At 45.3% G+C, this 7,485-nt stretch overlaps 1 pseudogene; it reads left to right on the forward strand.

Annotated features, from left to right (window-relative positions):
* The first annotated feature begins 6,226 nt into the window (after positions 1–6,226).
* On the forward strand, positions 6,227–6,879 carry LOC114209189 (large ribosomal subunit protein uL1 pseudogene; annotated as a pseudogene).
* The last annotated feature ends 606 nt before the right edge of the window (positions 6,880–7,485 follow it).

Below are 7,485 nucleotides of genomic sequence, written 5' to 3' on the forward strand. Positions count from 1 at the left end.
TAAATATTTACGGATTTATTCCTTTCTTTAAAGGTTCTGAGCCCTATCAAAATACAAATACGCTTCTACCGGGTAATACCTGAAGCTTGTATCGGTCGTTCACACCATATTATGAATATATTGTGGATCCATTCCTGAAGGCCTGCTTTGATGCAGAAGAAGGGGAGGGGAGAGAGAGGTGAACAGGACAAGAGAGAGGATGAGCTGATGCAGGACCAAGGGCAGTGAATGGGAAGCCTGTGAGGTTGGGGATAAACTCAATAAACACAACACCCCCTCATACACAGCCCCACCTAGTCACAAGCTGAACATATGGAAAGGAAAACACACCTACACATTGAAAAGGTTTTCTCTCCATCCTGACAGTTCAGGCTTCTGGGTCCTCGACCCATTTCCTACAGGCTGGAATCCCAGGATTTGTCATCACTAGCCCTGTTACATTTGATCCTTGGTAGATGAAACTAGGCAGGGACTAGGTGAGGGAGAGGGAGGGGTATGCAGGCTGGGGGTGCTTTTCCAGCCCAGTCATTCCATGATTCTGTGGCTAGATAAGGTGGTGAGAAGCATTTTTACTTTGGAGGTGATAATGAAGCACAGAGAAGCTCTCCACTCCCGAAGAATGCTGGTACTGAGGCAGGCGGGAGGGGAGACGTGAAGGGGGCTGCTGGCCTCCAGAACCCCCACCCTGCCTGTGGGGCTCTGTGGGACTCTTTGGTTGCAATGACAGGGAATGGGGGGTGCACCGGGTTGAGAATGTGCCTCATCCAGGGTGGTTGCAGTGAAGAAGGGGACAAAGAAGAAAGAAACTGGGGTGGAAGAAAAAGAGGGAGGAGCACAATAGGGAGACTTCCAGAGACAGCCAGACACACTGTTACTAGAGACCTCACTCGGTCTGGAAAAAAACAATGTTGCAAATTGTAATTTATCCTTTAACACACTGATCCTTAACTAGGCTAGACCATCTTACTCACGTGAGATAAGTCACGGAAGTCAGAAAAATTTTAGGTTCAAGGTTAAAACTTTAGAATGACCTTCCTTGCTGACCTTCCATGGATGAACTCGCTGGACAGTTGATCTGCCTACCTCCATTTTATTTCATAATTCCTGCCACATTCTGTTTTTTTTTTAACGTCACCTGGCCACTGGAAAAGGCCACCTATGATTTCTAATGACCTTTTTTCTTCTAGGAAATCCCATGAGTTTTTTCTTGGCTTTCCTCTGCTTCAGTGTTTTGGAAATACATATTGAAGTCTGAAGCGGGGTGTCCTGTGATTGTCATTCTACACCCATTTATTGGTGCCAGGGTGAGAGGTCTATTTAGATTACCTAAGCTCTTCTAATTACCAAGCAGTAACAAAAAAGCCTCAGGGGTGTGGGTGGGATCGGAGGTTCACGGACACAAGATGGAGTCTTTGACCCCAAAGCAGCACATTCGGGCAGAGACTCCAACTTCCTTCTCTACAAAAGGAGGCAAGGGAACCAGTGGGTGGCTACTCTGATGGCTCTTCAAATCTCAAAATTAGCTTTCTCTTCCTCTGACTTCCCTAAGACCATTCTAGTCCGAAGCTTCTCCATGCTCTTTCTCCTTCACCAGGTCCCCGTCCTCCTAGCCACCAGCCCCCGACCCCTGAGGGTGCTGCTGTTCCTCAGCAGCACCCACTCCCTGTGGCCAGCCAGCTCATCATGGTGACCCTGGAGACAGCCCTGCCTGGTCACAATGGCGTCCTCTCTGCCCTGACCCACGTTTGCTGGTTCCCCTCACTGTGCCTTTGTGCAGCCATTCCTTGAACATCCAGCCACTTCCTCCGGAGTCTGGCCCCCTCCATGTCTCATCCCTGGCCCCACCGGGCTCTTTCTCATTCCTCTCTGCCTTTGCATTGGCTACTTTCTGTGCTCTTCCCACTGCTTCGTCAAAAGCTACTGTCTTAAAATTCAGTTCAATGTCACTCCCTTTGTAAAGCCTTCCTGGCCCCGGTTTTAACATACACAGGGGAATAATCACCTCTTGAGCTATGAAACCAATTCGTGGACATCACTCCTTCAGCCCTTAGTATGTTGTAAATGTGTGTGAAGGTTCATGTCTCCACCTCTAGATTGAGTGCTCCAGGAGGGCACCCCACAGTTCCGTATATCCAGGGCCCAACATAGGTCCTGGTCCTCCATTAGCATTAGTCAAATGAATGAATCACCTCTGCAGCCAGAGTGATGACAGGGTAACGTCCCCGTCCCCTGAAGATGGATCCATTAGAGCTCCTCTGATGCTTCCTGAACAACCACAAAGTCCCTCTGCATGAAAATGTGTCCTTAGTAATCAATCCATTATTCCAAGGAAATCAAGCAGAATCCTTCTTATGTCAGGACATGGGCCACGATTTCCGAAGATCACCTGATAGAACCAACCATATTATTGCAAAGCAAGCACCAGCCACTCTGTTCATCCGAATGCACCTCGTGGTGGTTGGTACAGAAATGAGGAATGAGTGAGACAGCCTCCCTCCTGCAACAGGCACTGCATTAACATTCTGCTCTTGGAGGTAGAGAACAGCCCTCAGCATGACCTCCTCAGGATCCCTACTTAACAAATGGGGAATTTTGCCTTTAGACGCGATAAAAGTTCTCCACTCCGTGTAATGAGACTCAAAGCCTTAGCGCCAGCGATCATGGATGCTTCAGTGATTTTCAGCTATCAGTGTGGGGGAAGATTCTAGAACGACATGGGGGAAATAAGATTTTTGTGGAGAGGAACATCCAGATAACTAAACTAGCGTGAGAAAAGACTTTGTGACCACCCTACAGACTTACAATTCTTTTTAAGATGTTATAACTAAAATACACTGTTGCCAAATCTTTCTCACTACACTTTCAAAGAGCTTGAGATTATTAAAATTATTAGATACAGTTATTCACTATTTCTTTGTACTCCCCCCCAAAATTAGCACAACTGATCTAAAACTAGGCTAATCACGTCTGAGTTGAGATGTGTTTTCCAGATACTTTGGTTTAGCTTCTCATTTTTTTTTTCATTCAAGAGCAAGATGCTAACTCTTAGATGGCCTGCAATCTTGGCATTGCGTTATTCTGTCAGGATCCGATTTAATGTCTTTGTTTTGAACAGTTTTAAATTTACAAATTTTGGAATATACGTATATATATTCCATTTTCTCAGAAATGTGTTCATTTGGTTTCTGGCAGCCTCCATATGAAACTTCCACAGTGAAAGTAGCTTAAAGTTGAGCAGCAGGCGCCTCGGAGGGAATGGGAACAATCTCTCCAGCCAGGCAAGAGCTCCAGCACACCCAGGACTGTGTTGTCATCCGTTCTAGCTGTGAGCACCAAGAATGCCCTCGACGTTCATAAGAACACTTCATGCTTCTCCAGTGGTTAACTCAAAGCCATTTTTAATGATCTGAGTACACATGGAAAAGATGTATCCTTCTATATCAACACTTACGGAAAACCAGATTTACTGAAAATAGCCTGAGCCACTCCTCCACAGACTTGAGGCACTCTGGCTGGGCGCTCGTGCTTGTGTTTCATGCAAGTCTTTAAAAATTCTTTCCGTGGCATGCTACGTGTCGAGTCGTAGGCGATATTTGTGAGGCGGCGGCTAGCGGGTGGCAGGCGGGCAGGGAGTGGGCAGGGAGATGTTCAGTCAAGGCCAGGAGGTCAGCCCCTTGTTGTGGGGGCGGGGTACCCAGCACAGGTCAGTACACAGAAGCTGGAGGGTGCCCAGGAGCCAGGATGTCAGTCAGGATTCTAAATTCTTCATCTTACCTCCACCAGCCAGTTTAATTCATTATATCCAGAATGCTTCAGGTTTTGGAGTACATAACCAAGCCTATACAACTAAACACAAACTATTTGGGCCTATGGTGTTTAAAGGAAAAAAAAGGAGAAGGACAAAGGATCATTCCAAATAACGAAGCATTCCTTAGTGGGGGCTTCTATAAAAGTACAATTCACGCTTCATTGGTCATCAAAATTACAACCTTCCCACCAGCTTGGTAACAATCTACAAGTCTGACAATGTGCTCTGCTGGTGAGACTGGGCAGGAACAGGCATTTTCATATATTGCTAGGGTTAGTGAAAAATGGAAGTTCTTTTGGAAATATTTGATAATAATGAACAAAATCATCCATGAACTTACCCTTTGACCAGCCACCATACTTCTAAGCATCTATGCTTGGTGAAAGTACAGATGCCATCCACCCGGGATCATGCCTTGTGACGTTGTTTGTAAGAGCGAACGATTAGAACCAACCCAAGCGTTCAGCAGGAATAGGGCCTTTGTTCAAAATAACTCGGTACTTCCATACAGCAGAGTACCATGCAGCCACAAAAGAAAACAAAGATTTCCACCTTTTGGTGGAAATATTGTCGAGTTTAAAAAAACAAAACAGAAAAACCCAAGGTGTATATAGTTATGTGCTCTCTTTTGTATAACAGGCAGGGAGGAGTAAGAATATGTTGTTTATATCTTTGAAAAGAAACACTGAAAGGGTAACTGTTTCTCTATAGGGGGTGGTTATCTGTAGGGGGCGGAGGAGGGCAGAACGGAGAGGACAGTGGAAGCAAGACTTCCTTGTGTATACCTTTCCATATAGTTTTGATTTTTGATTCAAAAGTGTATGTTCAAAAATGAATAAAACCAAAGCTGAAAAAATTCCATTCATCTCCCCCAGCAGGTGTAGCTCCCGCAGGCTCAAGGACCAATCATCAGCTAATTGGGGTGGGGCGGGGTGGAGGTGATAGATTTCAAGAGCTATGGCCAGAGGCTTTAGATGGAACAGCAATTCTCCTTTGCGGCTGTCCTCCAGGTCTCTCCTGGGCCTTGTAGCTGAGATCAGTTGGCATGTTTCCCACCACACGCTTGTCTTGTTTTCCTGGGATTGGGTCTCAGCCATTGAATCCTGCCTATTGTCCTATCCTTCTGAGTTGGGGGCTCCACTTTGCTCCCATCACTAAAGCAGTTCTTTTTTTTTTTTTTTTTAAAGATTTATTTATTTATTTGAGAGAGCGAGAAGGAGAGAGAGAGAGAGTACACGAGACGGGGGAGGGTCAGAGGGAGAAGCAGGCTCCTCGCTGAGCAAGGAGCCCGATGTGGGACTCGATCCCGGGACGCCGGGACCATGACCTGAGCCGAAGGCAGTCGCTTAACCAACTGAGCCACCCAGGCGCCCCACTAAAGCAGTTCTATCCTTCCACCCTCCCTTAGCACTGGAGTCTGGTCTCTCAACTCTTGGCTGACTGCTGTGGCCTTGGGACCCACTGACAACTGTATTTGATGCTGCCTGCCTGTCTGGATTGTCAAATAGGACTTTCCTTCTCATTGAACAGCCCCTGACACCTGACACCCACCACCTCCCGGAAATACTAGAGAAATTATAAAAATCTAAATTCTAAAGTTTCTAGCTAGTCCACATTTTAGGAAAGGCCTGTGGCCACCGGCCATGTTCTCTGGAGCCTGGGTGAAGCCCAAACTGCTGCACCTCTCCTAATTTTCCAGGCTGAATTTGGTTCTGTCGCTTCTGCCCAAGTCAGCAGATGGGTCACATTCCCGGGCAGGACACTGCCAGGCTGTTCTAGTCCAGTGTAGTTAGGCCTTCCATGAATACCTAAACCACCACATAGGAGCCACTTCCTTCCTTCTCCCAGCTCAGGACTACCAATAATTTGGAATGGGAAATGCTCGATTTATAAAGAAACATTATTTATAGTTGGTTAGACTTTATTAGGTTCCATTCTTTTTTCCATTTCTTTCCTTCTTTCTTCTTTCCTTTTATGAGAAAAACTAAAAAAAAAAAAATTCTAAGGTCTTAAAGTTATAACATTTGCAAAAGAGATGTTTACATTCCATTGAAAGTCCATTTGGAGAAATAGTCTTACACATTGTTACACTGGCAATCTTTTTTTCTATACAGAATTTAATTTTTATTTTAAGATTTTATTTTTTTAAGATTTTGTTTATTTATTTGTCAGAGAGAGAGCACAAGCAGGGGGAGCAGCAGGCAGAGGGAGAAGCAGGCTCCCTGCTGAGACTGAATCCCAGGACGCTGGCATCATGACCTGAGCCAAAGGCAGACGCTTAACCAACTGAGCCACCCAGTGGTCCCTAAAGATTTTATTTTTAAAATAATCTGTACACCCAATGCAGGGCTCGAACCCACAACCCTGAGATTAAGAGTTGCATGCTCCTCTTTTCTGGTTACTGCGGCGCAAAGAACCATGAGCAGCAAAGTCTCCGGCGACACCTGTACCAGGCGGTGCGGGAAGTCCTGCCCGGGAACCAGCACAAGCGCCGCAAGTTTTTGGAGACGGTGGAGCTGCAAATTAGCCTGAAGAACTATGACCCTCAGAAGGACAAACGCTTCTCAGGCACCGTCAGGCTTAAGTCCACTCCCTGCCCCAAGTTCTCCATATGTGTTTTGGGGGATCAACAGCACTGTGATAAGGCCAAGGCAGTGGATATTCCCCACATGGACATTGAGGTGCTGAAGAAACTCAACAAGAATAAGAAATTAGTCAAGAAGCTGGCCAAGAAGTATGATGCCCTTTTGGCTTCAGAATCTCTGATCAAGCCGATCCCAAGAATCCTGGGCCCAGGCCCGAATAAGGCTGGCAATTTCCCTTCCTTGCTGACCCACAATGAGAACATGGTGGCCAAAGTGGATGAAGTGAAGTCCACCATCAAATTCCAGAAGAAGAAGGTGCTGTGGCTGGCAGTGGCTGTTGGCCATGTGAAGATGACAGATGACGAGCTTGTGTACAACATCCACTTAGCGGTCAGTTTCCTGGTGTCCTTGCTCAAGAAGAATTGGCAGAACGTCTGGGCTTTATACATCAAGAGTACCATGGGCAAGCCCCAGTGCCTGTACTAAGGCACAGTTCAATAAATCCTAGTGCTTAAAAAAAAAAAAAAAAAAAGAGTCGCATGCTCTATCAACTGAGACAGCCAGGCACCTCCAGAATTTGTTTTTGAATAAAATTTATTGTAAAGATTTTCTGAAGGAAGCAGGGGCCATGAGGGAAATATTCAGATAATATACTAGGTGATCTTTTTATGTGACATTTGTGGGGAATAATTTAGATTTTTTAAAACCCTCAAATTAAAAATATTTCAATACATCCATACTGGCAAATCATTTAGACAAAAACATTATTGGAGCCTAAATAATTTAGAATTAATAATCATTTGAATAGGTATAAAACTAAAAGTAAATGTATTCATCGAAAAAGAGAATCAAAAATCATCAGGCACAGACACCCCCACACCCCCCACCAGTCTCCCTCAAACATACGTACACACTCTCACACCCCAAGACACACCCCACATTCCAGATATACCCAGAAACAAACATACACAAATATCATTAGGAAACTGAAACCACAGACATTTCAAAAGTTACCAGTCCAACAATCTCAAGGATACCTGAACTTAATAGTAACTAGTACATACAAGGATTGAAGAGCTGAAATGGGAGTGG

The sequence above is a fragment of the Eumetopias jubatus genome, unplaced genomic scaffold (assembly GCF_037043125.1).
Source record: "Eumetopias jubatus isolate StellerSeaLion01/CBP00866 unplaced genomic scaffold, mEumJub1_p1.0 scaffold_6, whole genome shotgun sequence".
Classification (NCBI taxonomy): domain Eukaryota; kingdom Metazoa; phylum Chordata; class Mammalia; order Carnivora; family Otariidae; genus Eumetopias; species Eumetopias jubatus.